At 41.6% G+C, this 12,310-nt stretch overlaps 1 protein-coding gene across 2 annotated transcripts in view; it reads left to right on the top strand.

Annotated features, from left to right (window-relative positions):
* Window positions 1-12,310, top strand: part of BACH2 (BTB domain and CNC homolog 2) — a 182,590-nt gene that overhangs the window by 26,892 nt on the left and 143,388 nt on the right. The window contains exon 2 of one of the 2 annotated variants that reach the window (XM_052676146.1): window positions 12,161-12,247. The exons of the other annotated variant lie outside the window; for it this stretch is intronic. The gene's annotated coding sequence lies outside the window, so the exon portion shown is untranslated. The remainder of the gene's footprint in view (window positions 1-12,160; window positions 12,248-12,310) is intronic. 2 annotated transcript variants of the gene reach the window in all.

Here is a 12,310-nt window from a genome sequence, read left to right as displayed (position 1 = left end):
CAGCCTGTGCGTGGTGCAGGAGGTTTTGTAAGCAGCACCAAGACCACTCACAGGCCGGGAGCTGGTGGCTGCTCTGTAAGTCAGTGTTTTGAAAGGAAATGAACGGGCTTCTCTGGATGCCCATGAATTGATCCAGGTGCTTGTTTCCATTGCAGACAATAGCTCATTCATGAGTGTAACCCAAAGAGGATATAGTCGGTTGTACCTTTTTTTTTTTTTAACTGAAGAAATATTTTTATAAGTGATTTAAAAATGGCATTGAGTTTAAAAAAAAAAATACAAAAAATCGATCAGGTGTTACACTAAAATGTGAAGTGCTTTTACAGCTTCATGGCATATCTTGTATTTTTTCCCTTCTGTATTATCATTCCCCACAAAAACAAATGAATTGAAGGCACTGAGCAAACAAGTGATCAGGTGCTGCTTTACTGCTCATATGTGTGCTGCCTTGAGGTGCTTGCTTGTTGTAGTCAGTGGCTAAAGAGTTTGATTATCTTAATTGCTGTTAAACAAGACCTGTAGGACCAGCAGCATGGATCACAGCCGAGATACTCTATCCTAAAAACTGAATGTAAATATGCTAAAAATGCCTTCAGTTTTCCATCCTATTTATCACTTCTTAAAATAAATGGAAACAGACAAGTACCCTTTTATTTTTAGAAATATCTGCAAAACTCTGGAATACCAGGATATAAGCATGACAGAGCTACCAGACTGCTGAAACACCACATGGAAGTGTTAAGTTGAGTAAAAAGATCAGTTTCTTTTGTTTCACATTATAGGGTATTATTTAAAACAGGTCGCAGCTTGTTGTTTTAAAGCCAGTGATTTACAGCCTCTGCAAACACAGGGGCCACAAGGAAGAGAAGGGGAGAGCTGAGCTTTGGGGCATGTGCTGAGTTGCCTGCCGCCTGCACACCAGATGCTCCCACCCCACAGATTGGGCACTGCTTATTCTCTCCAGTTTCCTAAATCCTACTAATTTTCTCTTCTGTAAATCAGCAGTTCCCTTTCCTAGCAATTAATCATTTTCTTATTTTTTTCCTTCTTCTATTTTTAATCCTTCTCATTCATCAACTCTTGCATTTTAATCTTCCAGTAATAGTTGTATGTATTTCTGATCCATTCACATCTTTGCCCACATACTCCAATTTCACATCTTTATGTATTTCTGATCCATTCACATCTTTGCCCACATATACTCCAATTTCACATCTTTATTTTGATGACCAGCAGCAAGATGCTTCGGGGGAAAGAACAGTACTCTTGCCCACCTTGAAATGGTGATCTTGGCTTTCACTCTTACTGGGTGAATCCTGAAATGTTTTATGTTCTTTTCCAAAAATTCAGTGAGATAGGAATCCAATACCTTTTGGAGGCCAACTGACCTCTTGGCCTGCAGGATAGAAACTGGAATGAGTTGTTAGGTGGTAAATGGCATGTTGTGTATGAAGTATTTTCTTTGACACGCTTTGAGTTTTTATTTGGTTTAGATCAATTTTCTGCCTGTGTTATGAGATAAACGAACCTTCCTGTTTTATCTTCCCAGTGTATTTTCTAAAACGTACACTTTAAGCAGACCAAATATCCCTAGAATTTGAGAAGCTCACACAGCTCAGATGTTATCAGCATTGGGCTGCATTGGGTGCTCAGCAGCACTGGTGCAAAGGGCTTGCTATCTCCCCTTTGTTTTTGCCCCCCCCCAGAGCTGGATGTGGCTAAAGGCAGGCCTGCCATCCCAGTGCAGCAGCCAAAGCCATCACCACCAGTGGGGCCAGCTGTCACTCAGATCAGCAAGGCTCTTGTCAAATGATTTAAAAGCCATCACTCTATGCGTGTGTCTCTCAGTTTTTGACAAAGCGCCAGAGATGTATCTATCAGATGAGCCATCTGATTGAATGATAGCTCTTTTGTTCCAAGATATACCTACAGCGCATCTATATAATCATTTCTGCTTTATTTTACTGTTATGTATTAATTGTACAGAAAAGTTTTTAAAAGCCACATTGTGTTTCTTAAGTGATTCTTCCAAGAAAACCTTGACTTACAAATGCTTGGTGAGAACAGTGATGGGACGAGCATTGTTGATAGCTGCAGGAGCAATGAAAAATGAAAGCGCTGAGTCCCATGGCTGCTGCTCACACAGGGACACAGCAGGCCCATAGAGCTTACAGGAGGGCACATCCAGGGGGCCTACAGCGCTATGTTTGAATGCATGTATGAAGTGCCATCTCTTTGACAACATCTGCTGCGTGCATCTCATGCCATCCCAGAACTTGCTCAGACATCTGAAGAACTTCCCACCTCTCAACTGCACATTGATAGTGATGCCTTTGTGGACTCACATCTGTAAATTCTCTACAGTACACAGTGCTCCTCTGCATTTAATATGTATACGTAACTGCTTGGAAAAAAATAAATTCCTTTTACCTTGCTGCAACTGTCAGTGAAAGGAAATTGTATGTTTTTCCCTTGAGTGTTGGAATAGTATTTTTCCAATCTTCTTTCTTTGAAAGCAGTAGTCGAGTGCTACTTTTCAGATCTCTCCCTTTCTTTACAGAAGAGAAATCACTTTCTGCTTTTCTTGTGTTCAGAATTATGCAAAACAGTTGCAAAACATAAACATTCAACAGTAAGTGCCGTAGAAATGTATTCTGAAAAGATTCCACCGTTAACCACACCAAAGGAAACAAAAATGCAGGGTTCTTCAAATCAGTGTTAACGTGCAGGAAGTGACATTTAAATTCTGACTCATTTGAAATTAAGATGTCTTACCATTTTCCTCTTTCTAAGTGTTGAAGATTTTCCATTAGTTAAAGGATTGTCTTGCAGCCCTTCAAGAATAAGTTTTCCTATTTTTTTTTAAGAGGCTTAAGCTATTGGGCTTTTTTAAGGTGATGGCTCCACCAGAGTATAAAAGCTTAATGAGCACTGCATACATTTAATTGGCTACTTGAGAACCTTTGTGAGAGAACTGACTTCAGAAATATTAGGAAATGGTAGTCCCACTGCTTATCTTCACACTTCATAAAAACCATTGTTTGATTCCTGGAAGAAGAGGGTATTTCAGTCACTCAGCTTTTTCCTTTGTTCTGGCTTGCTTTGCTTCTATTGGTTTTGTTCCTGGTCCCCTTCAGTGCAGGAATACAGTATTGAAACAACTGTGTGGTTTATGGCTTTTGCTCTCAAGGTTTTCATTTTTTCCTCATGTGAAAGCCTCATGTCAAGCCTCCAGTAAACACATTTTCTCAAATCCGGATTGAAAGCAAGGGCTGCAACATGGAACTGCTTTTTGCTGTAAAGTCAGGGCCAGTGTCACTTGCACACATCCAGTCCCAGTAGCTCTGAGCTTGGGTTTGCACGAGCATTGGTGTTTGCCACTCTCCCCAGCAGTTGATGGCTCTTCGGGGTGACAGGATGAGCTACAGGTCTGTGGACCACTGGGGCTGTTTGAACAAGCATTTCTCCTTCCTCTTTGAAGGGGCGTGCTCAAGCAAACACCTGTCCTTTCTTTGGGTTTGAATTGCTAATCTTTCATGTGTTGGGTTTGCTATGAATTGCGTAAAACAGTTGATGCTCTTTTAAAGCATGAAAGGACGATGTTTGTTTCATTTCTCAGATGTCTGCCAGAAATTCTTGATACCATTGAAGCGTCAAGATGTTATCTCAATCACTTAAATTCTGTACTTTAGCATTTCTCCGTTGCTAGGGTTGAGAAAAGAATCAAACTTCAAGTATGAGCTGTTTTTCAAATGGGATATAACATTCAATGTTCTTATAACTACTAAAACTATCAGAGTTACTAATTGGTCTATATTTGATCATTGTTGAATCTTCTTTATCAGAATATGCTTTTGTTTCTTTTTTCTACAACTTCTCTGCTGCATTGTGGCAAAGGAAATTTTTATCTCGTGTGCATCTCCAGTATATTGCTCTGTCAGCCAGAAGTGTCTCTGATATTCAGGAGGTACTGGAAGATTTTTAAGCATGACCTCTTAAGAAAAAAAAAAAAAAAAATTAAAAAGATATTCTTAAAAAAAAAAAAAATCCACTAAAGCCCTGTTAAATAATTAAGATGCTTTGGGCTTTATCAGAATTGACAGTGTTCTTGCCATAATATACATATGCAAAAACTGTAAGAAGTTTAATATTTTATAGCAAGGATAACTCCAAAACCTAAATCTGCTGGCTTGTTTCTATGGTAACAAATATTGAAATATGTCTAGCCAACACTGTGGGTCCCCCCACCCCCATTTAATTTCAGTCTATGGGTTCTAGGAATTCATTAAAACTGTAGAATCCTTTTAAAATCTCTATGTTCTGTTGTAAAATTCCCTACGATTAATGTTGAACGTAACTTTAAATTTTAACATAAACACTTCTTTGAGAGAGATTTCTTAGCAAGTGAAGGATTAGAGTTATATTTCTAAGTCTGTATGCACATTGATCTGGTATTTTTGTTCTTCACTGGTGAGTTGGATTTTCTTTTCTCTGCATGACTGTAGTAAAAAAATTGAGTTTCAGACTATGGATTCTGCTGGAAATATTAAAGGCTTCTTAACAGGAGCAGTCTGGCTGGAAGATAACATTGATGAAGTCAGTGCCTGCATGATTAAAGTCAGTGGTCAAGACTTCTCTGTTAGAGCCTGATCTTAAGATTGAAGAGAGTACTTACTGGGGGTTTAGCCTTTATTTCAATTAATTGCACTTAACTTTTTCTCTTAGTACAGAGCCTTTTCTGGGTGTCTCAATTAAGCTATTTCATGCCTGCCTTCTTCTCGTTGTTTTTCTTTTGAGGGCAGCCCAGCAGTGTGGGAAGTAGTGTTGGCTGTAAGATTCCATTCTCCTAGCAGTAATTCAAACCACAAGCACCTAATCCTAGAAGTAACAGAAAATTGTTGAAATTTTGAAGTCAAGCATCAGGTCCTTTCAACATTTTGCGTCTGGTTGACCAGTCAGCATTAGACAGATCTGGAAACATAATGGCTTCAACTCTACAGTAGGGGTACTCTGGTTTCTGCTAGAGTACAATGAACATAATGAGGCGACAAAAAGTAAATTTCAGGAACTGAGATTTGTACCTAAAAGATGTGTTTCAAAAGCTCTTGGTTATGGAGTAAATACATTTTCTCATTTGGGTGCTTCACATCCAAACACTTTTCCTTGATGAAACTGGTAACTTGGAACTTAGAAATCAGACCTTGATGTCTTAATGAATGCCTTCAAGGAAAAGGAGATGCAACTGGAGTCAGTGACTGAAGGACTCAATGCAGGCAGAAGGTGGTGCTTGGAAAAAGTGAGGATCAGGCATGGATGTCGTTGCAGAATAGTAAGAGACAAAGTGTGTGTTTAATGCACAAAGGATTATTGCCTGTGCAGGAATGGATGATTTCAGTGCTGACCTAAAGAAAAGTGCAGTGTATACACACAAGTAAATGCTTAAAAACAAAAAATATGTAAGTACTATTTGACTGTATTGTAAACAAAATATCCTGTCACCTTCCAATTCCTAGTTAAATCTCCAAAACCTCATTTTATGATTGCAAAGACCATGTAGGAGAAGAACAGAGAGGAGAAGAACAGAGAAGTGAAGAAGTAGCTTCAGCTTGCTCCTCCAGCGTCTGGATGTCCTTGGCTGAGGCAGCCGTCCTCCCTTCACACACCCACACACATTGCGATCAGGGACAGCCACATCCACCCACCCTTTGCAATATTTTGGACTTTCCAGACTTCTACAAGAGTCCTTGGAAGACTTCAACTGTCTACACTGAGCTTCACCCACGAGGGCAATTTAAATGATGCATGCATGGTCCTGTTTCCAAGAAAATGTGCTTTTATTGAGGATCATTTTCTTTTTTTTCTTTACGATTGCTTTTCCTTTAAAAATAATAATAATAAAGCAGCCCCTGTATCATAACTACAAGATGAAGCTTGGTTTTTCAAGACAGACATTTGAAGTCTCCTTACGTAGTGGAGGGAAGGTAGTGATTGAATGCTCTGTGAGCTGAGGTGAAAGCTGACTTTTGTCTTTAATTCTTCTTCTTTTTTTTTTTTAATGCAAACAAAAATCTGCAAAATCTAGTTCTCTCATTTCCCTGGTTCAGTGTGGAACTGGATGAAACCACAGACAAGCTCCCACCCAAACTTTATTTCTAAAATGATCATTTTTTCTTAAATAGCACGAGAACACAGTTAATGAAATGGGCTCTGTTTTGAGGATTTCTTGCATCGTGCCGACAGACTTGTCAAATTTATTTTCTGGAAAACTGAGCAGGATTGAGACCAGGATTATATGTCTGCATAAAAGCTGTGTCTATTCGCCTTACATTAGGCTTTTAATCTTTCACAGGCAAAGCTGGGCTGTGTGCTGAAGCATTGCCAGTTGGTAGCTGTCAGGGAGCTTTCACCATGGACAAATGCATCCACACCAGTTTTTCCACCTTACTTTAAAACATCTGGTATATATCAGGGTCCTACACACCCTTTTTGACTCCAGGAGCTGTGAAGTGAAAAAGCAACTTGTATGCTTGTCTGATCAGCTCTCACATTCTCATATGGTGTCTGTATAATCAGATGCATCAAATAATACTTTGATTTACTCCTACAGCTTGAAAAATATGTACAGTCAGTTTTAGATTAATTGCTTAAATCCTGCAGAGAGGGAGAGAGAGCTTAGGGACGGGTGTGAGAGTTAAGAATACCAATGGTTGTATTGTCTGTTCCATGCAAGACAAAAGCAGAGTTCAAGCCACAGTTGCTGCTAAGAACCTTTGCCGTGTTTTTGCAAGAATCGGTGTTTTCCTTAACATGAGCAATCGCGTACAGAGATGCACATCAGATGATTGCATAGAATAGGCAGTGTGAGTACACGCCTAGAAAATAGACAATGGTATGGGAGCATTTGTTTCCTACAGGAGCTAAAAGCTTTTGGAGGAGAAGGATGGATTTGTAGACATAGGCTCATTTTAAATCCCTGAGTACTCAGTGCTACCACTTACAATGGCAGAATTTTCTTTCTGGTAACTTTTTTGGAGACCCGATGTGTATGAAATAAATGCTGGATGGTGAGAGTTCATGGTGACTTCTGTGGGGTATTACCAGCAGCCAGCCCCATGTCCCTGCTGATTCAATGTTCACTTTATTAAATTTGAGTCTCCCACAGGTGAACTTTGGAAGAGTTAGGAGTAGTGGCATCGTTGCAACTTCTTTTTTGTCTCCAATTCCCCAACTTTAAGATGGGCAGTTTGCCCCTCTCCCCTCAGTCGGCATTTCTGCCGCACCATTTCAAGACACAAAACACATCATCGTTTTGCTTAGCCCCACAGCAACTCCAAGCTTGTGCTGGTTTAATTAAAAAACAGAGCAGCAGCAGCAGAGCAGGGTTGGGGCGGGAGTGCCTGGAGGTGTGGAGTGCTCAGGGCAGAAAGCTCAGCCTGCCTCCCCCCTGCTGCCTGCCACAAGAGATCCCTATGGGAATTGGGAGTGGCATTGAGATCTGCCACGCGCCTCTGGGAGCTGTATGGTGCCGGAAACACCCTGGTTATAGGGAACTGTCCTACCTTTGAAGGGCTTTGTTTTCCAGTATTGTGGCAAGTCCCTTTTCTGTCTTAAACATTTTGCCAGAGTGGATAGGTGACAAAGCTGTGAATTTCTCTTCCATGTCATGCACTCATAGGATTTAAAATCCTCATTCTGCCTTTCATCTTGTGAACTGTTTTTTGCAGATATTTCCTAACTTCTCCCATGACGTTTTAGCCTGTTTCTTCAGAAGATTGTATGGGCTGAAAGAGACTATTGTTTCTGCAAGAGTGCAAGCATGTGCACATTTGCTGATCTGGTTGGTACAGGATTTTGAGAGTGGGTGTTTGACTGAGGAACAGGATTTGGATGTGTGTGCATACGAATTCTTGCTTGCAGCGTGCTCTCTTATTTCATAAATAAGATCACATTTCACTTTCTAGGTTCCTCGCTTGTGTTGCTCCAAAAGCTGAACTTCGATATCATGAGACGTAAACAAGGAAATGGCATACAGTGAGATTACAGTAACTTCACTTAGCAGAGATTTGCAGACTGTTTTGTTTTTCAGCTCTGTTCCTGGATAGGTATCAACTACCACTTGTGTGGAGACTGAGCACAATTACTGTTCACAAATATCACAGGTTTGAAATGAATACTTTGTGCTTCCTTTCTTGTTCCAGTGTCTGGGTTTTCAGTTTTGAAGCACAGACTAACACATACTTCTCAGCATGGCATTTAGCAGGTAGGCTTTGGCAGTGGAGTTGTGCTTGCCAGCTCTTGAGACACCGCAACCCAAGCATTGCATTTGGAACAAACTCTTATTGCATGGTGTAAACTACTTTGCAAAATGTTTTTCGGTTGAGTGGTATCAATGGGGAACAAAGAAACCGCTGGGGGTTGTTTTTGTTTCACACCCTGGATCTTGTCAGATGCAACCTTGCCCTAGATTTGCTTCCACTTTTGGGAACGTTACCTAGAGGATGGCACTGGGATAACTCCAGCTTCCTCGTCTATCCTGATGACACACATTTCTGCCAGCCATGAAGTGACATCTATGGGCATGGAGCGAGAGCTGGTCTGCAGCCATCTGACAATACACCACATCCCTTAGGGAGACAGATTTTTTACGCAAGAGGATAGTAATAGGACAAAGGGAAATTTGTCCTATTTTAAACTAGGAGAGGTTTAGATTAGATGTTAGAGAAAATTCTTTACTCAGAGGGTGGTATAGGCTGCCCAGAGAAGCTGTGGACACCTCATCCCTGGAGGCACTGAAGGCCAGGCTGGATGGGGCCCTGGGCAGCCTGAGCTGGTGAATGGCAGCCCTGCCCATGGCAAAGGGATTGGAACTGGATGGGCTTTAAAGTCCCTTACAATTCAAGCCATTCTACAATGATTCTATGATTCCCATTTTCATATGGTTTCCCTACTTCCTCAGGAGCAGTTGCTCTTGGGGAATGACTCCTTGGTAGTAGAGGGTGAAGGCTGGGACTTGTTGGTAATATAGGAGTTGGTGAGGATTGATCTTGTGGTTTGTTGATGGATTTTGTTCCACTGAAAAACTTGTTGATGGATGGATGCTCAGGAATTACTGGGTGTTGACAAAAGCAGTTGACAACAGCCAGTTCTGGTACAAGTATGGGGAAGAGTTTCTAGCCTCACCCAGTGCCACTTGTGATTTTAGCAACTCTGGACTGAAATGCTGTTTCAGCTGTCCATGAGGGGCTTTTTCAGTGCTTCTGTGCGGTAATAGCCTACTCATGTGCCTGGCAGCACAGACCACCTTACTCCTTGCCCAGGTTATGTTACTTAAATTGTACCTCCTTTGCAGAAGCTCAAGGACACAATGCAGAACATGGGAGCTGCCTTTTCCTATCTGACATTCCTTTTGTTTGGGAGTGAGTGAGCCCTTGCTACTGCAGCCAGGAACATCTCAGGCACAGTTTTGCTGTCAATTTCTATTCTGCACTCCTGAGGATTGCATGTAGGGCAGTTTAGAAGGCTCCTAGCAGTGCAGCTCCCTATTTACAGTCGGCAAGTTCATTAGAGCCCTAAATTATTTACCTTATGGAATTCAAGCCCTGAATTATTTACCTTTAAGAACAGTCTTTCTGCATCACGCATTGGGTTGACCATAAAGCTGCACTCTGCTATGGGTTGTGAGTGTCTAAGCATAATATTGAGGGCCATTCCAACATTCTACTACTAATTTTATTTTCATACACAATGAGATGAAAATATTACAAGTGAGGTCACAGTGTGAATCATCAAGATGTAAAAATAATCTGTGCAGCCCTGCTCCAAGCCTGGGAATTGCACGGGTAGTTCGTGGATCCGTGATTGTGCTGCTCTTTCAGCAAGAGCCTGCTGAGCTCCCAGTGTCATGCACTCCTGCTGCTCCGTGCTTGGCCCTAGGATTTATTTATTGCACACCACTCAAGCCCTACTAAAAAAGTTTGTAATTTCCTCACCGACTTTTCCGTTCATCGCTGTCACGCTTGAGAGTTTGATAAATGGTTTGGGAAGCGCTACCACTTTTTTACAGGAAGAGAGCTAAAATTAAGGACAGAGTTCGTGAGGATATCACAGCCTTGCCGTGGAGATGTCTCAGTATCACGTAATATTTCATGTAATGGAAATACAGCTCCTTTTTGCATTTGCTGTGAGCAGTCGTGCGTTTTGCTTGAGAGAAGCCAGGGTTTCAGGATAGGTAAGAACTTGCCATTAGTGACTGCTTGGGAAAAGCTGGACTGAGAGACTTGCGTGCCCTACCCTGTGGCAGCCCTCCAGGGCTCAGCTGGCCTGCTCCAAAGGCTGTAGAAATAGTGAGGAGCCACATTGTGTCTGCACCTTCACTGCCAGCAAATGTCGGTGCTTTCCTGTGCTTTCCTCCTGTGGCACTGGCGTGCAGCTCAAATATGTCCAGTGCACTGAATGTGGCAGGGGATGCATTAGGGAGAGTGCAGCTGCTGTCTGCGGTGCTTCTTCCGGCACATCCCCTTGTCAGTGTTCTTTCTTACAGCCTACCTTTGCTACACTGAATTAAAAATATAGGAAGCAAATAAAAATGGTAAATGGCATCAACTGGCATTGTATCAACTCCAAGAAGGTTCACAGCCACTGCACGACCTGCAGCCCTTTGTGCAGCTTGTCGCTTTCTGCCCATCTGACCTCTGATTTCCCATCGATGTGCAGTGAAGTTTCTAGCTCTAGTGTATTTTCTGCTCTCCTCTTGGCCCAGCTTTGGTTGCACTGCATTCAGTTGGTGGCTCCATGCTGCTGGGGCTGTTGCTTGGCACGGGCATGGGGTTAGACAAGTCCTTGCTCAGGAAGCTGCAAATCTTTTCATGCTTGCTTGGTAAAGAATATTTTTAATGTTTTTATTATTAGTAGTAGTAGTTTTGTGGGGTTTTTTTTTTTTTTTTTGAAAGCTTGCAAGTTGAGCAGATTTAGGCAGGTTTTTGTCATGGACAGCAAGGTTCATATTCCATAGAAAAGTCAGTTCTTCTCAGTGCAAGTCCCCTGTTGAAAATCTCTGGATTGCCAGAACATGTTGAGCTTTTTCAGGCACTTTGTTCTTTATGAAATGAGTCAGTCAGACTGTTGTGACCAAAACCTTGCAACAAAGCTCTCTCTGGCAGACACTCATGTTGGCTATGGACAGAGTGTGCTGAACAACTGAGCACCGGTATGGCAGGAAGGGTGTCACAGCCATATCTCCCTGTGCTGTGGGATTGCCTGTACTTTGCCCATGTGGAGGTGAGCAAGGGGTCATGTGCAGGTGGCTGAGTTGCATCTTCTGGTGTGAATGTTTTTGTTTTGTTTGCTTTCAGAGAAAGCAATATTGACTTTAATGGCATTTTCAGGACTGAATATCCAGTCCTAATTTTTCTTCACTTATGATGTGTCTTCAGGCAATTCAGAGAGGCTAGTGGTTTCTTTATGAAGCTGTATCTTCAGTTGGGTTTCTACCATACTAGCTTTTTTCTTCCTTATTTAAGTGTGGAAGTTTCTCATATGAAGTGTCCATTACGGTTCATCAGAAGAGTTTGACACTGAAGTGTGAAACAAGTAATGTGTGAAGTGAGAACTGAGCACAGGCACAAAAAGACCCTGTTGAGAATTTTAAGCAAAATCACCGCCTAAAAAATGTTGTATGAGCCAAGTTCAGGGAAACTGTATGATTAAGTAATTTACTGTTGATGTAATTTTACGAGTATTATTTTTACATTGCTACTATGGTTATTAGTGGCGTGTATTTACTAATGAAACTGAAAGAAACTTAAAAGATACTCCCTCTTCCCTTGTGTGCCTGCTTTTGGTAGCACTGAGTGCCTGCTGGGCTTTGGTTCCTGTGCTGCCTTCCCTGGGGGATGGATGCAGGACTTGGGCTCCGGGAGCTGAGTTCTCTCACAGCTCTGCAAGCAAGGTGCTGTTCCTGTTAGGCTGCTGTCTCCTCTGGTTGGTCAGTAAGCAATTTTGCCAAAAGGACTTTTTCTTGTTTAATATTTTCGTGACACTTAGTAGGAAAAAAAAAAAAAAAGTCTAAAATATCAGCTGGGAATTCTACCTGCTGTAATACAAATAATAGATAATCTCATCCAGTTAATAAGTTTTCTCTTTTGTGTTGGTTTTCACACAGAGCGATGAGGCAAGAGAGAAGTTTTTAAAAACAGAAAAATGTGATTGCAGAAACATCACTGTTGGCAGGAGGACTTGGTGGATTCAGGTAATAATGTGACGCTGCTCTTTTATTATGCTTTAAAATTGTCTAGATTTCAGGTTGACAGTG

The sequence above is a fragment of the Tympanuchus pallidicinctus genome, unplaced genomic scaffold (genome assembly GCF_026119805.1).
Source record: "Tympanuchus pallidicinctus isolate F22 unplaced genomic scaffold, pur_lepc_1.0 scaffold1, whole genome shotgun sequence".
Lineage (NCBI taxonomy): Eukaryota > Metazoa > Chordata > Aves > Galliformes > Phasianidae > Tympanuchus > Tympanuchus pallidicinctus.
Note: the sequence above shows the minus strand (reverse complement) of the source record. Positions and strands in the feature narration are given on the sequence as shown.